The sequence below is a fragment of the Pungitius pungitius genome, chromosome 20 (genome assembly GCF_949316345.1).
Source record: "Pungitius pungitius chromosome 20, fPunPun2.1, whole genome shotgun sequence".
Taxonomy (NCBI): domain Eukaryota; kingdom Metazoa; phylum Chordata; class Actinopteri; order Perciformes; family Gasterosteidae; genus Pungitius; species Pungitius pungitius.
In genome coordinates, this window is record NC_084919.1 from 11,351,456 (window position 1) to 11,376,567 (window position 25,112).

Below are 25,112 nucleotides of genomic sequence, written 5' to 3' on the forward strand. Positions count from 1 at the left end.
GCCAAAGAGACGGCCAGATGCTCGATGAGAAGTAGGCGGGGATGAAAATCAATAGGTCTCACCATCTACTACAGCGAAAAAAGATGGAGTCAGTTGAGAGAAAGACAGATGAGAGGGACACAGACGGCTCAGCTCAGCAGCAGCAGCATCCCAGCCTACCGGCAAGAGTCAGGGAGGCGTGCAGCGTAATGAACACATGTCAAGTGTGATGTGCCAGCAAGCAGCAACCTCCAGAGCTAACAAATGATTCCAACTCAAAGTGACAAAAACGGATGCGCATCAAGTCAACACCCCCCCCCCCCCCTCCACCCCGTCATGGACCCCCAAGGGGAGAAAAAAAGCAATAACTTTACAGCAGCAATACAGCCTTGTTCAAGGAGCAGTTTTATTCTTTTATACGACTATCTTTGAGTTTTAAGAAGGCTTAATTATCGGCCTGCACATGACGACGGGACGGGACGTGGGGGGGGGGGGGCTCTGCTGCCTCACTTGGTCCCGCCTCAGCCCCCGCCAACGATACACCTTTTTGCAAATTTAAATTTTTTTGGCCAACTTGAGCTTCGCAAAGGCTCTTCTGCAACGTATGGGTGCCGTGTGCCGTGTGTGTGTGTGTGTGTGTGTGTGTGTGTGTGTGTGTGTGTGTGTGGAGCAACCAGCATTCATAGAGAACACGATACATACAACAGAAACGGTAGTTTTCTTTTGTCTGATACATACTCTGCCAACTTGGCAGCGGGAGGGGGAGGGGGGTTGTTTTGTTTTGAGCCCGTGCCGTGGGATAGTTAAGAGCAATGCTTCAAAAGAGAGATCTGGGTCCAGACGGATTAGTTGATAATAAGTTCAGAAATATGAGTCAGTTTTACTTTTGAGACCTTGGGCAGACGAGAAGCTCATCGGGGATATTATTGATTTTTTACAAACATTTACAGCAGCAGTGACGACTCAGAGCTGAGGTGGAGGGAGCGTGAATGTGAGGATTTCTGCCACTTGAAACAGAAATTGCAATTAACAGATTTGGTTAGTGTGTAATTATGGATTTATGGATTTCTCTGGAGAGGGTACCAGGGTGAAAATTGGGCTTAAAGAAAGGTGAAGAAAACACTAAGCTATAATTAATATGTCTATCTACTGTCTATTTACTGTGTGAGTCCACTAATCAGGCTTGTAAAAGCAGAGATAAAGGGATGCGCATCCTTAAATTAGCTACAACAACTCACTCGCTAATTAGACAACATCAATGTACTTACTATCTGTCTTGATATCAAATTGCCGCATTTGGGACATAAAATGATGAAATTCTTTAACCCCTTGACCCTCACTTTCCTTTTTTTGTCTGCGAGCGTCATTCCAACGGAGAAGGCATTCTTCACTGAAATGCTGCCCATCGTGTTGCCTGTTGTTTACAACGAGTGATTTGCGTCATTCTGCTGAATTCAATATTTCTAATAATAACACTGTTTAGAAGCATGTACCCGCAAATAGGGCTCACGTGATCTCGCAAAAAAAAAAATGAGACGCAACATTCAGATAACTGCTTGCTTTTTTTTATAGCCCAATTGTGTGTTTTAAAAGCGTAAATATAATAAGTTTTCAAGTTCATGGAAGCCAGTCATGGAGTGGTGTGGCTGGCAGGGTCACCGACTCATTTTCTCGAACAGACTGGTCACTGACGAGGTCGCAGTGGAAGATCCATTTTTAACAGAATTCTTTATTGGACATGAGTCACGGGAAGGAAAGCACAGTTTGAGGACTGCAGAATTTCTTTGTAACATGAAACATTTATACCCTGCCATCACATAGAAGTGTGTATGTCTATGTGTGTGCAGCGGGGGAGGGGGGGGGGGAGGGTATCATTCCCAACATGCATATAAAATAGGTATAAAATATCTCCACGTCAGCAGCAGCTCCAAAAAGGCGGCAGATTTCATGTTTTTTGGGTAACAAATGGCTGAACACGCTTTGGCTGCAGGATTCGGGTCAAAGCTGCGGCTGTGAAACCGTCAAGCAGAATATTCCACTCAGAATGGTTATTCTGTCACTTGTCCACATATTTGTTCTCCACCAGAGGTGGAGCAACAAAGGTCAGCTCCCTCAGACGCTCCGTCTGCTCGGCAGCCCTCTGCGACAGATTGGCGACTGGAGCCCTTAGTGCTCCGCCCGAGGTGCCTGTACACATTTGTGCATTCTGCACACTTCAAAGTGTGCATTTCATCCCTCTACCTACGCGGTGGCCATTGTGTGCGTCCGTGCCCGTCGTGCCGCGTGGTCGAGCTTCGTTCCTTTCTGCTGCTTCCGGCTTCCACATCAGCATTCCGTCCTCCTCCCTCCCTTCCTCCCTCGTCCCCCCCGGTGACGGCCACAGAGTGCTGTTGACATTTCTGGCAGTCTGCAGACGAAAAAAAAAAAAAAAAAAAAACACTCACATCCCTGCTCTCTGACCCCCACTGGTAGGGGAAAAGGTGAGCGGCTGCAGGTATTCTGGACCTTGATTTTTATCTCCGTTGTCACGTACGTAAATGTAAAAGTTTGACCTCTGCGATGAATCCCTCCTCAACGCCGAGGAAAGCTCCCGGTGAGCAGCCTGAGGTTCAGTGCCTTGCTCCAGGACACTTTGGCAAAAAAGCCTTGGGATTAAAAAATAATAGTTTTCTACTCCCCGAGGCCGAGGACCCTCCCCCCTCCTTATTTTCATCTTTTAACAGAAAAGAAAAAAAACTGCTGAGGCTTCCGTTCAGGAGATGACATATACATCAAAAACACTTGACATTGACCACCTTGGTCTATTCAGGTACGCTTTTAACCAACCAAGGAGAAATGTTTCCATGGTAACGCAAACACAGTGGAATGACATTTAAATCGAGGACACTTTTCATTATCCTAGTTTTAATTGCAGAGAGTCAATTGCAGAGAGTCTACCTTCAATGTCCACTCGCTGGTGCAGACTATGAGCTCTCAGGTACACGTCTCAGCAGCATGAAGCCCGTCACAAAAGCGGGGTCCCCTCATTCCATTTCCCATTTGAACCTCATTTGTCTTATAAACTCCCGACTCCCCCTCGGGGCTGGTCTTTTAAAAGAGGAGAGCAGACTGATTGGTTTTTTAAACCAGAGGATATGAAGTGAGTGGGGTATTTAAGCAGTCCATTTGTCACGACGCAACATTCTGTTTTATCTCTCCTCATTACACATATTGGAAAAAAAAAAGGTTTGCTAGTATTGTTAACAAACAAGACAGCGACGGAAATGAGATTCAGCTCCAATACTCACAAGACGATACGCCATGAAGCAAACCACAGCGGCTACTCCTCACTCTGCACGTCTCCTCCTCCCAACGTGCTCCAATTCTCTGGATTCCTCTCTCCCCCTTATTTCTATTTCTCTCAAGTTGTTGCCACAAAATCTATGAAAAACCCACCAAAATGATCACTTTATTCACTGCTATTTCTGGCTTTTCACTGAAGGTGTACACGGAAGCGATGAATGGGAAGGTTATTCGGGTGCGAGTTGGAATGGAACCGTCTCTTCAGATTAAGACTCGTTCCAACGCGCCGCATGCCGTGAATGGGAAAATATTTTAACGCTGGAGCGTCCCGGGGGGGAATTGGTGTCTACGTGAGTTGGATTGAGGGCAATGCCGTGAAATATCAACAGTGATTCAACTGTAATTTGTGCTACTTTATCCATTTCAAGCGCTTTGTTTACTTTCTAAGCTCTGTTGAGTCAACCGGGAAATGTCACAAGCTGGAATTGAATAGCAGCAAAAAAGTGAGTGGATTTCTGTCAGGACGAGACCTTGGGGTTGGATTTCACAAAAGCAAACAAGACTAAAGTTTGTGTATTAGATTTGTGAATTACTAATTGATACTTGAGTTTAATTAATATCATGGATCGTGGGACAGGTACAGCTGCGCCTCGCCAATCGGTCATGAACACTTCCACAACTACAGACGCTCGATGGGATTGCCTCCCACCGCTGCTTCCTCGGGGGGAGAAATCACACCGGTCCCACGAAACGCCTGATTCAAACAACCACCTGGTTAATGGGCCAATGGTAGCGGAATGATTCATGGCAGCTGGATATGGGCTATCACTCTTTGACTTGCCGTGACAGCTCAGGCCTCCGGGGGCCGACTAATTGATGGACGGAATGGCACTGCATGAGAAGATGAAAACTAAATTCTCACCCTTTTATAACAAAATTGTTTAATAATGGGTATAGACGTCATGCCACAGGAATTCATGACATTTTCTATGATATCGTCGATGACATTAAATGTGTCCAGATGCAGCCACGGCTCTTATTATTATTCGTAGTAGTCTCGCAATCAGGACGTGTCCAGAGCAGATTAGGAAATGAACAGAGCGAGCTTCAATACCCCGATCCCCCATTGATGGGTCAAGCAAAGATCCCCAAAAGTGTGGCAGTGGTGTTCGGGTTGTTTGGGTACGGACTTCATAAAGTTTGTTAAAGTGGCCCTGATTCCATCCTGGACCTCAATGAATGAGTCGCTGGATTCTGTGCATTTGCAGGGATAAAGCACGAGAAAGGAGCTGGAGCTATTCTCACATCCTGGGCGGGTCAAATCGCCCGATTGGTCGTTCCCTGCGATGCACTGGAACAGCAGTTGGTCCCAGCCCACTCAGCAGGGGGGGGGGGGGTGACCTCACCAGCTGATAACATGTGATGCCTCATAAACTTCTGAGCATCAGATAACAACCTCTTGCTGTCAGCGAAATATTTTTGATAACATTTTTTTTTTAAAGAAGTAAGAGTTGAAAGTTATCGTGATTGACTGCAGTGGAAATAGAGGGTTGGAGCCTGCGGCGGCTTGAGGACTGTAGGGCCTTAGCCACAAAATCTTGCCTCAATTTCTGCGATAAGAATTTGTAGTATTTATGAGAGATATGGTGCTGTAGATAGCCGTAAACTGTACAGGCTGTTCTGAGGCACCAGGAGAAATGGAAAAATAGGAACCAGACAAACTGTCAAGTGAAGACGAAGGGTAGTGCATGAAAAATATTCTTCTGAAAAAGTATCATTTCAGGGCAAAACGCTTTATCCTTACTCACTTCACCTCTGATGCATATCAAAGCAAAGCCGTACACGTCCTCAAACATCCAAAATGTTCAGTTACAACATCGGGTCGCCTCATCGCCCTCCTTCTGCAAGGCCCCCCCCCCTCCCGCCCTCGTCCTCCGCTCTGGCTGCTTCTGAACAGTAGACGCTCATTAACAGAAAGTTGAGGGCATCAAAACAAACAGGTTTGAGAACGTCTTCTCCCTCCGAGGCGTCGGGCGGCTTCACAGCCTCTGTGTGAGCGGGGAGCCTCTGTTCCTGTCACACTTCTCTTTACTCATTAATCCGTCTGCGTCTCGGCTGGGGCTTTGATGCGGCCTGACGGCAGAGCTGTCCTAATTCTGTCACCAGAGGAGCTCCAAAGGCGGCGCACCGTCGCCCCCAACCCCCCCCCCCCCCTGCAGAACCCCAGGGGTGAGATGAGAGAGAGCAAAACAGCCCGCGAGTCCCCCGGACTGACAAATTGTCAGTAAACGTACAGTGCAATTCTGCCCGGCTTTTTGGAGCAACAAATGGAGAGTTTTCTGAGACGTGGCAGCTTTCCCCCCCAAACGCGCCGAGGAGGCTGTTTCAGAGATGGCCGCCATCCCGGGTTGTAAATCACTTTGGAGAGTTGTCAAGGGGGGGGGGGAATGTGTACTTGTGTGTCTTTGCCTGGATGCGAGGGAAAGGGAACCAGGGAGAACGGTCGATCCGTTGGATCCGCTGGAAACGGGTCGAAATGGCGAGTCTTACTCAGCACACGGGCTCATTTCACGCGTTAAGGCGGACTGCTTTTCAGGTCCCTCTTCAGCTCGTTTGCTGAGCTCCTACCATCTTACACGTTGATGTGCAGGTATTTACTTTAAGAGGCTCCCATGGTGACTTTTTTTAAATACCTTAAACACAAGCTGTGCGCGCCTGTGACTTTAATGAGAATCTCCACTCTCTTCAAGGCAGGAAATCACTTTTGCTAAAAGCGTTTATGGAAATGCCATCCGAGAGGGAGCTCGATGTCAAGTCATTTGATATTGATGCAAGGATGTAAATGTTACCCGGCGAAGGGAAATTACCTCAACTCATTAGTGACCACACACCCTAGCAAGGGACAGAACATGCAATATGGCAGTAAATCGGATCCACGGAAGGTAATTGTCTTCCTGTCATGGCAATTTGCATCCCCAGAGCAGAAAAGCAGAAAAGAACGCAATAGCCTCAAGAAACTTAGTTTAAATGTGTCACCCATGCAATTATAATACAGCATTAGTAATTCAGATATTTTTACCACGTTAGTATTTCATGGGAATATTTAAATCATAAAACTGTCATTGGTATTTTAAAACTAATGGTTTAAACAAAAGGGCCCTGGTACTGGAACAAAAGAAGCTTTGGTGCACTGGTCACAGAAGTAAGATCGCTTCTCAACTGGTCCAACAGAATATGTTTATCGGCCCTTAATGCAGTTGTGTAACTAGCGGGTGGGGAGTGTGAATCACAAGTTTCATCACAATGCAAACATTTTATTGACTGTGTTTGTTTGGATCAGCAAGTGGAAATTAAGTGACTGGAACCTGGCTTCAGACTTAAGGGATTGTGTCATTTATTCAACGACAGATAAACTGTGCAAACACTGCACTGATATTACTCTGGCTTCAATGGCTACACACACACACACACACACAAACACACACTCACTTGCTGGTCCTTGCTCATTAAACCCCACTAGCAGTGCTCCCTAATGCTCCTTAAATGCAATTAACACAAAATAAATAGGGGTCTGATAACCAAAATAAAGATTAAAACAAACCACTGTTCCAAATTGAAAGAAAAAAAAAGCATGTCCTCTTTGTTGGTTTCCGTGGAAACAGCCTGGGACCTCCTCTTTGCCGGCAGTCTTGGGCTTTTTTGTCGGTACCAAAGTACGACAACCGCGTTCAGAAACCGCGCAAACAGACTGCACCCGAGTTGGATTACGATGGACCGAATGCACCAGGTCCACCCGAGAGCCACCCGAGATCTATCCGAGAGCCACCCGAGAGCTACCCTAGTGTGAAGGCATTCAAGGACACAGCGCTGCAGACGTGAGGATTAAAAACCCTTTCTCACGAGTCACAAGCATAAATGGGAAAAATGTACTGAATGCTATCAAACGGGCCGAGGCACGAGTATCAAAAAGATGGAGAAGAAAAAAGATGGAGGCGGCTGCGACACGAGATGACAGCTCTCACTGCGGATGTCTGTTTTCAAGCAGAGGGACGCCAGCTGTAACTTCCTGCCAAACCCCGGTTTTGGCCGCGAGTTCATGCCCGCCGTGAACTGCCTGTCCTCGCTGATCCGGGGCCCGGGATGACTCCAGCGCCGCACCCTTCGGCCTCTCTGCACCGCCATGGCGTCCATTAATGCTGCCTGGCACACGGCGCCTTAAGTGACACCGTCCCCAGCTCTCTCTCTCCTCTGAACCCCAATTACTCGCCCTCTCCTGGTTCTGTTCATAGTGCACCCAGCTGCAGCTCCATTCTCTCTCTGAGCCAGGAGGAAGCTCGGTACCAGGCACCATGGACACAACCAGCCGCACCTTCCTAATTATTTTGGAAGGGGGATGCCAGGCAGGCACAAGATGATGCGAGTCATGAAGACAAGCTGTCTGCCACGGGTCTCGCCATGATTCTTCAACGGCTCCCACTGTAAAAGGAAACTGAAGCTTGAAAAAAAAATTCTGTTTGAATGCATGTTTGAAAACGATGTATTTGAGGTCGAAATCGACACCTCCTTAAAATGCGATCGTTTATAATATGCCATTTGTTTTTCTTTCTAAAAGGAGGACATGCAAAAACTATCACTTACGGGTTGTCAGTAGATCTAGTTATTTTTCTCTGTGGTTTGTAATGTTATTTTCATTATAGTGCTCTTGACAATACAAAATAACAAGACTTGCCAATTCTCTCATACTGAGGAAAATGAACACTGTTTCTGTTAATGGTGGCCATGATGATGCGGTTGCAATTCTGTAGTAACTTGAGCAGAAAATGAGCTGAAACGATATTCTTCCATCATCTTTGGTATCCACATTGTAATAAATCCAGTTTGAATCAGAGAATCTCCTGTTTTAGTCTCTTGATCCAGTATTCACCTGTCAGCGGGTCTGCGAGTGTGATCCCAACCATTTGGATGAATATTTGATATGTTACGAAGAGACTCCGTCTTCATTGTGGTTTTATGGAATTACTATCTGTTGTCCATTTTATTTTAACAATGAAATACGCCATGTATTCCAGTTTCAGATCTCTTTTTTACCATCATGCAATTCTCAGACAGAAAGAAAAAAAGGTGAATTAAGCTACACATTTTGAGCCTTCTAATTTTGATGGCATCGTGACATTAATCGCTTAATAAAGGAAAAATGAATCACTCAAATAAGCGCAGTAGAGAGAATAATAATTGGCCAATCAGAGCCAGGGGCGGTACCAACGCCTTGTCACGCTGTGGTCTGCTGTGTGCCGGAGAGTAATAATGACAACAATGGAGACCGTTGCAGACAACATTAATGTTGCAGTTGATGCTGTTCTAGATGAGTAAGTAACGAACAGCATGCCATGCTGCTACCGAATGCCAGGTTAAGACTCAACGTCTTTCTTTCAAAGTCCTGCTTCGTATGTGTTCCTGTTAAACTTTATGAATAGATTAGAACACTTAAATCCTCCAAGAATATACGACGGATACATTTCCCCTCAATGGCTTGTCATTTGGGCAGGTTTTAAATATGATGTGATCCCCTTTATAAAATAATAAATTATTCACACAGCATGTGTTCTCAATAACAACTAAAATCATTTGCCACTATTTTTTCTCTCTCTTTGACCCCTTTTAACACACTGCTCGACACTTTAAAAACAGCCAGTGTGTTGTCATGGCAACACATCGCTTGTTGACATAAAATGACATGACATTCAGGCGGGTACTTTGGTTCATGGTGATTGCCCAGGAGAATCCAATCCTCCATGGGAATTGATTAGGAGGCAACTTCAGAATGAGGACGGGATGAAGAGTGTAACAAGGGAAGCCTGAGTGCCGGCAGAACGACATAATACCAAATATCAAACAGGCTGGATGGTTCCACTCCACTTTGTGCTGCTGAAGAATGGATTGGGTTAACTTTTCTATGGTCTTGAGCTTCTGCCTCTGGTGACAATGTGAAAAGGTTAGCGCGTCCATGACCAAGGTTTGCCTCTAGTAGGCGCTGTGGTGGGAACATGGCTCCCACTCCTGTTTGATAAATCCCCACTTGAAGGCCACAATAGGGAAGATCTACGTAGCCATCCGTTTTCATAGAATGTGGGTGGGTCTTTCAAGGCATGTGTGGTGGCGGGCGTGGTTTCAGCTCGGCTGCAGGGGGAGAGAGGGAGTGGCTCGGGGAACAGTGCCAGGTGGAAACGATAATTATCAGCTGTTGGTGATTGTGTGTGTGTGTGTGCGTGTGGGTGCTCTCCTGCATTTAAGCAGTAAAGCGGGGACGAGCGAGGAGGAGGGAGACGACGAGCGAGCCGGACGCCGGCACAGTTTCGACAGAAAATACGAAATAAAACATCATTCTGCACGACCAAGGTCTCGAGTCGCTTTGTCCGGAGCCCGAACAACCCACCTCACCTACAGTGGCGCCCAACTCGGCGGGGACCGGAGAATGTCGAACGAGGAGCAGTGGCAGAGTATGACGGCCCAGCCAGCGCTCGCACTGGGCCAGATGATAGGGGAACTGGCGGCGATTCAGCGGCACCAAGCGGAGGCCAACCGCCAATTCCTGGGGGCACTCCAGGCCCAGGTAGGGAGGCAGGCCCAGGCCCTGGAGCAATTGGTGGCACAGTCGGGACCCGCGCAACCACCCCCGACCCCAACGGCCGTGGCCAACCTGACCCTCCACCGGATGACGGCGGAGGATGATGCCCAGGCATTCCTAGAAGCCTTCGAGACGACGGCGGAGGCGTGCGGGTGGCCAGCAGGGGAGTGGTCAGCCAGGCTACTCCCGCTGCTAGCCGGGGAGGCGCAATCAGCAGCCATGGGGCTGCCCCCGGCGGCCCGGCGGGACTATTCAACGGTGCGCAAAGCGGTAGTCGACAGACTGGGGCTGCTGCCGGAGGACCACCGGCGACGGTTCCGGGGGGCCAGGCTGGGACCCGAGGACCGACCATTCGCCTACGGGCAGAGGCTCAGGGACGCGGCCGCCAGGTGGCTTCTGCCAAACGGGGTTGGAGCAGCGTCGGACGTCCTCGAGAAGGTGGTGCTGGAGCAGTTCGTGGAGGGGCTCCCGGCCCGGACGGCGGCGTGGGTCCGGTACCACCGTCCTCCGACGCTGGAGGCGGCTATCACCTTGGCAGAGGACCACCTGGCGGTACACCCCAGCGGACAGGGCGACCGGGAGGGCACGCCAGCGCCGCCCCGACCAGCGGCGGCACCCCGGGGATGGAGCCAGCAGCAGACGGAAGGACGACCCGTACCGGCCCCGTACCACGACCCCTCAACCACAGCAAGCCCCGGCACCCTTCCTGACCCACCGGGAGATTCTCAGACGCCAGGGCAGGAGTGCTGGAAGTGCAGGCGGCCCGGACACCTCCGGAGGGAATGTCCGCTGATGGAGGTGGGGCAGGTGATCCGGGTCGCCGGCGCTCCATCACCCTCCCCCGGCCTGGGAGCGACGTACCGCGTTCCGGTAAGAATCCAGGGGGGTACACGCCAGGCGATGGTGGATTCGGGCTGCTCGCAGTCCATGATACACCAGAGCCTGGTTCGGCCAGGGGCATTGGTAGAAGCATCGCGGGTGAAAATTAGGTGTGTGCACGGGGACATTCATGAGTATCCCATAGTGTCCGTCGAACTTAGGTTCAAGGGGAAAAAATATAGAATAAAGGTCGCGGTTAGCTCCCACCTGACGCACCCAGTAATTTTGGGAACGGATTGGGAGGGATTTAACACGCTAATGGGAGAGGCTGCGGGGGTGCGTTCACGACCGACAGGGACATGCGGTATTTGTGCTGTGCTCAGCGGTGACGCGAGGTCGTCCGACGCCGCCGGGGGAGAGGGGGAACCGGCGGAGCCTCCCGTAGAGACTCCGGCGGTTCCCGAGTTCCGCTCCATGGAAGATTTTCCACTCGAGCAGTCTCGTGACGATACTCTACGCTCAGCCTACGACCAAGTGATAAGAATTGATGGTCATTTGGTGCGCCCTGACGCAGCACGGTCGTACCCGCACTTCTCATTGATTAGGGACAGACTGTATAGAGTGAGTCGTGACACTCGAACGGGGCAGGAAAACACCCAGTTGCTGGTGCCGAAAAGCCGCCGGGAAATTATTTTCCAGGCGGCTCACTATAATCCGATGGCGGGTCACATGGGATACGGGAAAACACTAGACCGGATAATGGCCCGATTTTATTGGCCAGGCATCCGGGCGGACGCGCGCCGCTGGTGTGCGTCCTGCCCGGAGTGTCAGCTAGTCAATGCACCAGCCATCCCGCGGGCCCCGCTGCGGCCTCTACCGCTGGTGGAGGTCCCGTTCGAGCGCATCGGCATGGATCTAATCGGGCCATTCCACCAGAGTGCACGCGGATACCGCTTTGTGTTAGTTCTCATGGATTACGCAACCCGGTATCCGGAGGCAGTGCCATTGCGCAATATCTCTGCAAAGAGCGTCGCGCAGGCTCTGTTTCAGGTCATCTCCCGGGTTGGAATCCCGAAAGAGATTCTAACAGACCAGGGCACCTCGTTCATGTCGCGCACACTGGGAGAACTTTACGGGTTACTGGGCATTAAGTCCGTTCGCACCAGCGTGTACCACCCTCAGACCGACGGGTTGGTGGAGCGGATGAATAGAACGCTGAAGTCCATGATTCGTAAATTTATAAGCGACGATGAACGTAATTGGGATAAATGGCTTGACCCTCTGTTGTTTGCAGTCCGGGAGGTCCCCCAGGCCTCCACGGGATTTTCTCCCTTTGAGCTTCTGTTTGGCAGGTCACCAAGAGGGGTGCTGGACCTTATTAAAGAAAGCTGGGAGGAAGGTCCGAGCCCCGGAAAAAACGAGATCCAGTACGTCCTGGACCTGCGGGCAAAGCTCCACACACTGGGGAGGATGTCACGAGAGAATTTGCTCCAGGCCCAGGAACGACAACAGCGGCTGTACAACAGAGGAGCCAAGCTGCGAGAATTCTCACCGGGAGAAAAGGTACTTGTATTACTTCCTTCTTCCAACTCAAAACTCCTGGCTAAGTGGCAAGGGCCCTTCGAGGTCACACGCCGGGTGGGGGATGTTGATTATGAGGTGGTGCGGTCTGACAGGGGCGGGGCTACACAAATATACCACCTCAACCTCCTGAAACCCTGGAGGGAGGCGGAGTCTGTTTCTCTGATTTCCACAGTATCGGAAAGAGAGGACCTGGGGCCGGAGGTGCCAAAAGTGGCCAATCCCACCCCGCTCCCGTGTGAGGCCCGTCTCTCTGAGGACCAGAGAGCAGACATTGCCCAGTTGCAAAAGCGGTTTGCTGATGTGTTCTCCCCCCGGCCAGGCCGGACGGACCTGATAATGCACCAGATCGAGACTCCCCCGGGGGTGACGGTAAGGTCACGTCCCTATAGACTACCCGAACACAAAAGAAAAGTGGTTCGGGAGGAATTAGCGGCTATGTTGGAGATGGGGATAATAGAAGAGTCCAACAGTGCCTGGTGCAGCCCCATCGTTCTGGTGGCCAAGAAGGATGGGACTGTGCGGTTCTGCGTGGACTACCGCAAGGTGAACGACGTGTCACGATTCGACGCCTACCCAATGCCCCGGGTCGACGAACTCCTGGACCGGCTGGGCACTGCACGTTTTTTTACGACCCTGGATTTGACTAAGGGCTACTGGCAGATTCCCCTGTCGTCAGAGTCCAAAGAGAAAACAGCGTTCTCCACTCCGTATGGTTTGTACCAATTCACCATGCTTCCCTTCGGCTTGTTCGGTGCCCCGGCCACGTTTCAGCGGCTCATGGACAGGGTGCTGCGCCCCCACGCCGCATATGCAGCCGCCTACCTGGATGATGTCATTATCTACAGCACCACCTGGGCGGAGCATGTGCGGCGGGTGGGCGCGGTGCTGGAGTCGCTGAGGCGGGCCGGGCTCACCGCCAACCCGGGGAAGTGTGCAGTTGGACGGAGGGAGGTACGGTATCTGGGGTACCACTTGGGGGGTGGGCAGGTGCGCCCTTAGGTGGACAAGACAGCAGCTATTGCGGCCTGCCCGCGTCCCAAGACGAAAAAGGAGGTGAGGCGGTTTTTGAGGCGCGTCGGACAGAGGGCTGGGGGCCGTTTTGTCCCAGGAGGTCGAGGGGGTCGACCGCCCGGTGGTCTACATCAGCCGGAAACTGTCGGAGAGGGAGGCCAGGTACAGCACGGTGGAGAAGGAGTGCCTGGCCATCCGGTGGGCGGTGGGCTCCCTGCGCTACTACCTCCTGGGACGCTCATTCACCCTCTGTTCGGACCACGCCCCGCTCCAATGGCTCCACCGCATGAAGGATACTAACGCCCGGATCACTCGGTGGTATCTGGCCATGCAGCCTTTTAACTTCAAGGTGGTCCATAGGCCGGGGACGCAGATGGTCGTGGCGGACTTCCTCTCCCGCCCTCTCGAGGGAGGGGGGGGGGAGTAAGCTAGGCCGGACGGCTCCCCGGCCTAAGTCGGGCGGTGGGGGTATGTGGTGGCGGGCGTGGTTTCAGCTCGGCTGCAGGGGGAGAGAGGGAGTGGCTCGGGGAACAGTGCCAGGTGGAAACGATAATTATCAGCTGTTGGTGATTGTGTGTGTGTGTGTGTGCGTGTGGGTGCTCTCCTGCATTTAAGCAGTAAAGCGGGGACGAGCGAGGAGGAGGGAGACGACGAGCGAGCCGGACGCCGGCACAGTTTCGACAGAAAATACGAAATAAAACATCATTCTGAACGACCAAGGTCTCGAGTCGCTTTGTCCGGAGCCCGAACAACCCACCTCACCTACAGCATGGTTTAGTTAAAATGATTTGTCCTATAGTGTTCTATTATTGTTACTTTTTTTTCTCCGTGCCTGACACTAAAGTTGTGTAATTGTTGATGCTGGCAGAGACCTCGTTAGATGACCTCATTAGACACGGCGACCGGCATGGTTCAGGTCTTTCACAAAGAGAGGGCAGCCCAAGTCTATGTTGCATTAGAGACACAATTACCTGTGTTAATACCGGACCTTCCCAGCGCTCAGTTTTCTGACAGCCGGCATTGAGTCTGACCCTCATTAACCCAGCTACTGTACCGGCTCCTCAGCTCACATGACCACATTGCACAGAGTCAAACCTGCAGGATGCATGTTGCGCAGGGGTTTGGCGAGAGGAGGAGAGTTAATTTCTCATTTATTCTCAAACATTTTGAAAATGAGAAAATGGGGTCCTGAACCCCACAGGCAGTGACACAACAAGCCCAACTCGACCCACTGGCAGGGACGGATGGAACGTAGAGACAGGCCTCGGGTATTCTTACCCTACGAAACTAATTAATTACAGTTTTACCAAGCACCGTCCGTGCCACCAATTTTTTATATTTTTTCCATTTTCCAATTATTATTTTTTTAAACGTTCGTAATGTAAATATTTGCACATTTTTACATGCATTCTGCTGTCCACTCGTTGCAGTGAAAACTACAGCAGAGGAGCTGACGGAGCTAACACCGTTTACCTGAGGAGGCACAACGCTTCCCTGGACCTTCACGTATCTTCACGTAAGTACTGCTCGATTGAAGTAATACAATTATCTCTCTAACAAGCTGTCTTAAAGAATTTTACAATCAAAACCAGGAAAGAACTGGAACTGCACGACAACCTGTTAACACTGACACATGATTATACTAGTGCTGTCAAACGATTGAAATATTTAAATTAATCGCATTCATGTCATAGCTAACTCAAAATGAATCACCATCGCAAATTTTTATCTATTCTAAATGTCCCTTTCTTTTATTTTTTCCATATTTTTTTCATTTTAATGCTCTTATCCACATAGAAAAGGGGATTGGCTTGCCTTATGCAAACAGTGCGGTACAAAATAAAATTATGAAGTGCACATTTCAGGTAAACAAGGACTCAGCCTGTAGTGCAGTTAAACCATATTTTCTTTTTTTCAAGTTTGCTGTGAACAAAGCAGTCAGGCCTCTCATTACAGAAACAAGGAACCGTAACAGGTTACCAATAACAGGTAAGATTACTACTTTTTTTTTTTTTTTTAAGAAAACTCGCGATCAAGAAATGTGGACATCATTAATCCATTCGCATGACTGAGTGTGAAACGGGGCAAAGGCAGGACATAGAAAAGGTTGGCCGGCTGGACTCACATTCTGGGAAGGGACGAGCCGAACACGAGCCAGCGGACGGCCGATCACAGGGAGGAAGTGCCAGAGGGAGGGGGGTGTAGCCCCCACCATCGTCTATTCCCCTTCCTCTTTGGGGATTAGATGCAGCTGCCTGTTTGTATCACTCCACCTATCTGGTACCCTTTATACACAGTCGGTTTCCCCCCTTTCCCTCTCTCCTACTCAGCTTATCCCATCTCTAAACCTTCTGGTAACAAAAGAGAAACAACATCTGGCTTTAAATGGAACCACTTAGGCATCTAAAAGCCAACAGTCATCCTGCATTATGACTGAGGCCTACTCCCCTTCTGTAGAGAAGGATGTGGCACCATTTGTCTTCCGATTTACTACCCCATGCCACAAAATGTCTGGAAATGTAAAAAACAAATGAATAAATAGCTGTGTTGGTTTTCTCCAAAACCAGGTGACTGTGATCAGATAAAATGACAAGGAATCGCGGGAAGAATGGATTTGTTTTTATGCACAGCAGCCTCTTTCAAAGAAGTACAATGGAGTGGAGATGTGCTCCTCGACCCAGTTACTTAAAAGTACTGGTGGAGATGTAACACAATAACATCTTTGAAGTTAAGCACAACAGTCCTCTTCATGTACCAGATTAGCATTCATTCCTCACCAGTTTGATTTAGTTTATCAAGGACTATGGCACTTTTTTAAAGTTCCTTAATTTCATTAAATAGAGCAGTAAATAAAAAGACTACTGTTGTTCCAATTAAAAATGACTCAAATTGCTTTTTTCTCAGAAATCGGCAAACATTTCTGTTTGGCGTTGTGTGCTCCTGTGGTCGTGGAGTCTTGTACACAGTATGATTTCACAGCTCAAAAGGGAAAGCACTGGTGTAAATAATAAGGTGTTGATATTATGATTGTTCCCGCTGGCTAACTGTCACCCCGTTAAGGCTTCTCGGGACACCTGATAAGAACAGAGGCATCCTTCTGTTCTAAGCTTTTCATGCTTTATGAAGCCAAATGTCTGTTGTGAAAGAGGCCTATTATTGAAAGAAGACATTCTTATTGGTTGTTATACCGCTGTAGCGCCCCCTACGTTTTTTTTTTTGCCGGCTCCAAGGAAAAACACGCTGCTCTTAGATAACCCAATCAAAAATAATAGTTTTTTACTCAAATGAATTAAACAGTTTTGCTTGTATGTCTTTTACTGCTGCAATTATTGACAACCAATGTAATGTCAAAACAGACTCTAGGTTGTAATTGTGCATTCAACGCTGCATTGTCAGTCCGATTAGACACTTGTAATCTAGAGATGAGGGAGACGGTGTCATTTAATCAATTAATTATAGGTCATATTTTCTTAAAACGAAAAGTGACGAGAATTCAATCGCCAGTCGGACGTTTACGCGCGACCATCTTGGCGGCAGAGGCATATCTATGAAATACAGGCTTTGGGGATGCAAAGTGGTTTTTGCATGGCAATGTGAAGCTAAAGTGTGAAGAACTCGAAGAGGGATCGGAAACACGAAGCGAGCTGACAGGACTGGGGGCTCCGTGCAGACAGATTGTCTCCAAGCGGACAGAGGACACCCCTCTACCACTCGCTCGCCTCGCAGATAAATAAATAGCAGGCAGAAATGAGCAAAGGCAGCCAGGAGGGATCGGGTCTCTGTAAGCGGCTATTCAGCGTGCAACACCATTTATCAGTGTCACAGCAGACGAGTCAGGTTCCACACATAGCAAAGACGCAGCGTACGCCACACTTGGAGCCCATGTGGGAGACGTCCGTTCAGGCTGCAAGTCATTTTCAACCGGATGTGGCGCAGAGCGGTTTGAGCAGATTTTTCACACAGATTTCCTTTTCCCCCGTGCACCTCACATCTTTCCAATTTCATGCAGGAAAAACTTCTGACTATGAAAGTAAAAAACGATGTCTTCTTGCCAAGAGCACATCTCCGAAAAAAAACCTCCTGGTATTAGAAATTGAAGAGCAAAGCGGGGAGCCGCTGATTATGCAGTCGCTACGATAGAAACAAGTTGAACTCTATTAGAAAAAATAAAATTCCCTTCCTGTACAAATGCATGAAAATGGAAAAATTGTTTCCGATTTCGATGTAAATCTGAGTCCCGCTACGCGTGACCTTTGGTGTGCCACACGGAACGTGGTGACGGAAGTCTTCCCCGGCTACGTGTGACAGACTCTATCCTGCGCGACACTCCCGTCTCGTTGTTTTTATGCGTGATCCTCCCCAGGCGCCCGACTGACAGGTCTGGAGAAGCTCCAGAGCAACGCAGCCGTCACTCCTTCCTCTCATCATCCAGCACAGAGGGGAGGACTGAGAGACAGTGAGCGGAGACGGCAGGAAAGCAATAAACAGACGTTCGCGGAGGGTGTGGAGAAATAATAAGAGAATATAAAGTAGGCCATTTCTCTTCAGAACAGTTTCTTCGGATTCCTGAAACGAGCTTCTTCAACTGCCTGTAGTGGATATTTGTCTTTTTTTTCCCAGCCTCCAGGTCCAAAGAGGAATCCAGTGTGTGTGGAAATCAAATCTCCTGTAATAATTACATTTGACGATGTGGAAACTGTTGACATTGTACTTTGTAAATTGTAATTTGGGGACATCACGGGGCAGCAGGGTTTGCATCTCAGGGTGCATCGATCTCTTGGCACAAACAACAGCCCCCGGGGCCTGAGGCGCATGGAGAGATTTACGCGCTGTCATCGGGCTTACAGTCGCTACGGTTGATCTGGTTTCTTATTTTTTGGCTTATTTTTAGATTCACATTAGCAGATCAGTAGATAGATCACATTGGTAACCCGGGGGCCTCTTGCACTAAAAGGACTGCTGAGAGCTGCTGCCTGCAGATCACAAGCAGATGACTGCAGCTTTCAGAGTTTCTGCTGGTTTTAGGGGTCTCACGTGCTCGTGCGTGGGTTTTAAGTGTGGTGCTTGGCTCGATCAATATAATGTGTCAAAGTAAATGGACCTGTATGGCACCTTTCTAGTCTTCTGACCACTCCAAGCGCTATAACACTACATGACATCATTCACCCATTCACACCCATTCATACACTGATGACAGGACCTACCACACACCTGCCCATCAGTAACTGACATTCACACACTGTAGTCACAGCTAGAGGAGCAATGCTGGGGTTAAGTGTCTTGCCCAAGGACACATTGACATGCAGGTTAGCCGGGCCCGGGATCAGACCGCCAACCCTCTGATTGGAAGATGACCGCGCTCCCCACTCACCCACAGCCGCCCCAAGAGCATACATTTCATTTCATTCATTAAAATACATTTACTAAATACAAGCAATACAAATACAAGCAAAGTTACATTTAAATTCTATTCTCTTCCACTGACATATATCCAATAATTCAAAAACTACAAAAATGGCAACGTGTTGTAAATAAAAGGTTGTGCTTTTGTGCAATTTAGTAAAATGTTAAATTCAGTCTAAAGCCCATGGGTGCATTATAACAAAAGTGATTAATCAATACGTCATTTTGTGGCGTGGTGCACTTGGTCCAATAAACGTCACTGAGAGGAACGTTTTCTTGTGAAGGGGAGATATAAGAGTCCGTATACCAGATCGTTTCAAACCTATTAAGTTCATTATTTGAACTTCTACTACTTCCACTTACTGAGGGGAGGTAAGTTTGCCTTTTTTTTTATAAAAATACAAAATGAACAACTCTATCAGTCTTCCCAAATGTTGAATCAGGTGAAGTTGAGTTATGTTAAATGCCACATAACATGTTGGCTTGCTTGCCATGCATCATGAATGCCAAATTGAGAGGCACGATTCACTCCAAACCATGATATATTTCCAACATGACTCGTATCCTCTTTTAAAAAGGGGAATAATAAAAAGAAAAACGTCCCCTCTTCCAAAAAACTAAACGGGTGTATTGGCAGTTTGCTGTTGTTCAGCAGGAGAAGAAGCCGTTTAAAACACAGTGCTGGAGGGAGACTGCTCTGTCACAGTCATTCACAATCTGATTCCCGGGTCCCGGGTTGAGGAAAGCGTCCAATTGGGAACACTTATGAAGTGTCTGGTGATAACAAGTGAGGCTGAGGCTTCTATCAGGAGCAGACAGATTCGCGCTTGAAGCCTGGAGTCCAAGTGCAAACACATTCCTGCTCGGAAAGAACATTGAATGCAAGCGAGTGGCGATGTAGATCACTGGCCTGAGGGTGGATGGCATTAAACAGAAAGGGAGAGACAAAGGACAATCCGTCAGAAGGGGACAAAGAGGATGGAGAATAGCGGATTGAAAGAGATTAAGGAGACCCGAAGGAAAACTTGTGGAGGCCCATGTCACGTTGTTACAAACAGAGTATAATTACTTTGTATGGAATGAAACGCGGGGAGGTGATTTCGTCCATTAATGGGCCCCCTTTGTGGCAATCATGTCGACAACAGTCCTTGATTCGAAGCCACGCTGATTATAGCCGTGATGCTTGCACATCAAAGAGAAAGTTGTTCCATTTCTGCTAAAGAAACCATCATTGTTCGGATTAACTTTTTCAGCAGAGACAAAGTACTAATGGAGTTTAATAGTTTTAGATTTTACATTTTAGAAAAGCGTCTCAAGTCAACCATATCACAGCAGATCATGGCAAATGGATCTAATTTGATCTCAGCAGTGTTGGAGGATAATTTTTTGAATTGCATATTGTGAGTCTCTCGGGAACTCGGTGTGTGAGCGTTCTTGAACTACTTGTGAGCGAGCCTAGTTCCTGAGAGTTCTTAGCAGATGGAATACACAGACGCTTTGATCCTTACCCTGTCCCGTTAGCTGTCTGTCAAAAGTTTATTGATTATGGGAGGGTTAGGGCCGTCGCTTTACGACATCTGGGGTTTTTTCCTTACATTCCTTGGTCCGGGGGGTTTCTGCTGAGACAACACAGGTCCCTCTTTATAGTGTATAAAACTCCTGTTCTCCCCTTCTCCTCTTGGTCAGATCTTCCTGCTCCTCTGAGGGAGAAGGAACAATCTTTCCCTTTTCAGCTGAATTGTAGTCATTTGACTTCTGTCTGTACTTACGGCTTGTGTTGATGATTTCTGTACTCTTTATCATTTTTCTATATTCTAGTTAGTAATAAATACTCAATCACAAAGCAAGTTCAAGATACTTTTGATTTCTGACAAGGCTTCAATCCACAAATTTCCACCACAAACTGACGTTCATGTTTAGCAAAACGGCAGACATGGTCACATCAGCCCGAAAAAAGCGATGTCTGCTCCGATTGAGTTGCCAAGATGATATGGTAATGTGGTAGTTTTTAACGTGGGCGGAGACACTCAGATGGGTGGGGGCCATATGTTGAAATGAGTCTACATGTGACAAAATCAAACAGGCTTCAATGCTTTTTTCATATGTCAGTTTTCCACATTTGAAGGTGTGCCTTCATGGTTCATGCTGGGAACAATTTGGCTAATATTTTGAACGTAAAAGATGGAAGTTTGGCAAGGCTGGTGATTACCGCTTCCCTTTCACTTTGAGCCAATATCTACAGTTGGGTAATTGATAATGCATTTATGTCTAACAACCATTACCTGCAGATCTATCAAATAATCTTAATTTCACACACACCTTCCACTCACAGGTGCGATTAAAGATATATGTACTGTTCATCTGACCTGAATTTACCCTTGGTGCAAAGGAAAAAAAGTTTCCTGAGTAAACAGATGGACGGAAGCCCGCGAGCAAAGGATGGATGTGACTGAATTGTTGATTTGAGCACATCACAAGGATGCGTTTGGATAGACGGAGAGATCCAAAGACACATGACAGTCCGGGAAAATCTTGCATCCCAGCTGGAATTCCATCAGAGCAAAAGAGATGAGGCATTTTTAAAATGAACCCAGTGGGGGCATTCAAAGGCGCAGCACGACATGGTAGAGGAGGAGAGGTCAAGGGGACGAGCGGCACTGCAGCGCGTAACTTTGAAAAGTTGTGTTTGGCATCTCCACGACATTCCAGGGAAGACATTAGCTCAGGTAAATATCTGCAGTTACGCTGTACAGATTCACTTCTTTAAGACCATACATGAACCCTGGGCAAGACAAAAAATAGCAACATCTATCTTTGAAAATAAGAAAAATTAAAGCAGCATCACGGCCTTTTCTCTACGGAACACCACTTATCCCGACTCAACGCTGCGTTGAGCCTTGTCAAGCACCTCTTGTCCTTGTCGGAGTGTCTCGAGAGCCGTGATTGGAGAGCGAGGCCAAAGCAAAGCACTGCGTAAGTTGCTATCTGGTGCTCCATTTGGGAACACTTAAGACTCTACCACCGCTAATTACATAGCTCTAATTGGCTCGCGGGTAGAAACCACTAAATGCCTAATTGTCTATTGACATTATGCAATGAGCTGCAACAAAACCCTCTATCTCTGTTGCCCTAACGCCTCGACAGCAAAAAATATAGGGTGCTGAAAGTGTCAAGTCTGTGGGGTTAGAACGCAAACACGAGCACACAATCCAAAAGTCAATGCGAATATTCAGTATTCCGCTCGTGACTTTTCAAAGTCGGCAGAGATGTGAAAGAATCCAGTCTGTCAGAGTTATGACGGGCAGAAATATTTCTCATTGTTTGTGTCTGTCTTTGTCTCTGCGTTGCTTCATCCCGTCCATAACGAAGTTATCTCGCCTGATCTAAAACACTCATGTTTGAGCAACACAAATAACGATGAGGCTAACGAGCGTCACTGAACTGCCCAAAGACCGAGACACAACAAGACATAAAAATGATTAACATTAGCAGACGCTCACTCTGCCATCCGGCGGCGGCGAATCCCCCGAGAAAGACAGGCATAATATTACATTGATGTGAGCATCGTCAGATTTGTCTTTTCTCCTTAGGGACAAAGCGAACATTCAATACCTGTCTGGGTGTGTATGTGCAAATGCTTACATTTATTCTCGGGGCTTTGGGTGGTTTCGGGATACAGAGCTGAAATGGATGAATGTTACTTAAGCTTTTTAATCCTTTGGAGGTGGAATATTTGGTTCTCTGTGCAGAAGCATAAAGAGCGTTGGTCTTCTTTAGGTATAAAGATTTCCGAGTATTTTCAGTTTTGGTTCTCTTTCAATGTTGAAACGAAACTGAGGACATAGCGGATGCATCAAGGTGGTTTGAAGTAGCACTTGAAGCTTTAACATCCTGTGAAAACAACAACTGCCGCATTTGAAAGCCTTTCCCTGTAGTCTTAGTTCAGTGCTGTACGTGTGGATGGAAGATTCCTACTAAATTAATTCAGACTCACTCTCGGAAAACATCCTTTTCATCCAGTCTCTCTGAAGGTTATATGGGAGAGCAAAGAAAATCGTATCAAGCACCATGTCTGATCTAATAGTGAAATTGTATTTCGGAAACCATCATTTGTTTTTGTCATTGATATAAAGAAGAGAAGGGGGAAATATATCAGCGCATTGCAAGTTATGGATGCCATGTTTAAAAGCGTGTTTCTGTTTAATTGTGAATAATTATGTTGTTGCCAAAGACGCAGGCAGACCGTAGTTTCTCTTGTAGCGATCTTATTTCTGTACTGAACAAAAAGAAAAAAAGAAAAAAAGAATATATTTCCGCTCTGAAGTTGGCTCCCACATTTTCTCTGCTGTCAAACTCACTTATCTCCAGGCTAAAGCCAAAACATTAGAGGAAGAACAGTTCTTCTTATGCTTTTTAACTCCTTGACAGGGGCAACATGCTGGTAAAAACCACATAACGCATTCACAAACACCCCTACTGCTCAAAGGAACACGCCAAGGTAGCATTTGTATACGTAGTGACTTAAGGGGAAAAAAGTTGGTCTTACCTCGATATTGTGTGATGATGACACTAATGGTAACTGTGATTCTTTTGCAATTCTACTAATAAAGAAACTTAAATCTCGACAAATCTCAAAAATTCTTCCCTGTGTTTATACTTTACCTCCTCTGGTGTCATCCTCTACACAACAGGATTTAGTTTGGTTGGTTGCCATTTCCCCAGAATAACAGAAGGGAGAGCAGACATTAGGCATATTGAGACCGTATTGATTAAATATTAGCATCTTCATGCGCTGTCCTAGTTTCGTGTTCCCACACAAGTTTTCACCTCAAATCCCTGATGTTAGTTAATCATTTCCACTCCGCAGTGCCGTTCACTACCGGTTAGCTTCTAAGGAAAATCCAGCGTTATAATGCTCTACATTACGAACAAATGGACCAAACAAACCTCTCAAATCTAACTCAAATTCATTTAGTGCTGTCTGTTGCTTCCCGGGACTCGATGATTCAGTCCGGAGCAAAACAACCCACTTGGACTGTTGTCTGAAGGATGACTCCGAGAGGAAGAGCTGACATTTCACTTGAAGTACCGTCGAGGTTTGTAAAAAGAAGTGCAACGTCTCTCGGAGCTTCGCGAGGAGGTGTCATAAAAAGATAGTTCCGTCCAAAGTGTGAGTGCAGAGTTGCTTTTGACCTCACCATTATCAATTCAGTGTGTGTGTGTGTGTGTGTGTGTGTGTGTGTGTGTGTGTGTGTGTGCGTGTGTGTGCGTGCGCTGGCTTGCAGGTACTTCTTGAGGCCAAACAACACTTCTACTAAAGCATAAACACAGCAGCTCTGCACAGCCCACAGGAAAATTACATCGCCGCAGGTGTTTTTCAACTTGTTGAGGGCCCCCCCCCCCCCCCCGCGAGAACGCCTCCGTCTGTCAGCACGCGTGTCGGCGGGCACGTGTGCGACTTCAGGTTGTCGTCAAGTTGGTGTGCACATGGTATGTTCATAATGCATGAATATCACAGTAAAGTTAACTAGAATATATTGTGTGTGTGTGTGTGTGTGTGTGTGTTTTTACGCAGTGTGTGCACTGCTCAGTTGAGGCTTTAAAAGGTGTCACAGAACCTCAGGCGCGATCCACTGGTCACCGAGAACTTCATTAATATCAAATAGCAACTGGAGCCCCAGCAGACATGAGGAAATGAAGGTGACGTGAGAGTTGTATTTAGTTGATATTTCTGCCCTGAAGCCTGAACCGTTTCACCGGTTCGCCACACTAAGCACACATATGCCTAGACAATTAAACTATGGTAATTCATTAGCAGGGAGTATGTGGAAAACTCCCTTTAGAGCAGCTTTTTATTTCGCTAAACGCTCAGACGTAATTACTGCATGCACTCAAGGTCTGTCAGCATAAATACCCTGAGGCCGATGAAAGAGTCACACACATGAATACACGTGTTTGCATGTCTAAAAAAGAAATGAGATTGTTGTTTTAATGGATGGTGTGTGTATGTTGTACAAACACAAGCAACTGTTGAATAAAGCTCCTATATTGTCACCAGGTATGGCAGCTGCGTGTCAAAGGGGTTGTCATGGCAACTGGGCACAGTCAGCTCAGCCATCTCCTCCCTCCCTCCCTCCCTCCCTCTCTGTGCCTCTCTCATCTTTTTCACTCACTTTTTTTTCCCCCCGCTCCTAGTTATTTTGTCGCATACCACTGTACGGGTTTTAAATTACTCTGGCGGCCTTGGGGAGGGTGGAGAGGGGAGGGGGGAAGGGGGGGGGGGGGGGCGTGCAGGGAGAAGTAGGACATTGTTGGACCTTTAAAGAGCATCCTGACGCTTGTCATTGTCGTGTAGCAACACAACATCTTGAAAGAACAGGATTTGAAGAAAAACGTTGCTTGCTTTGGC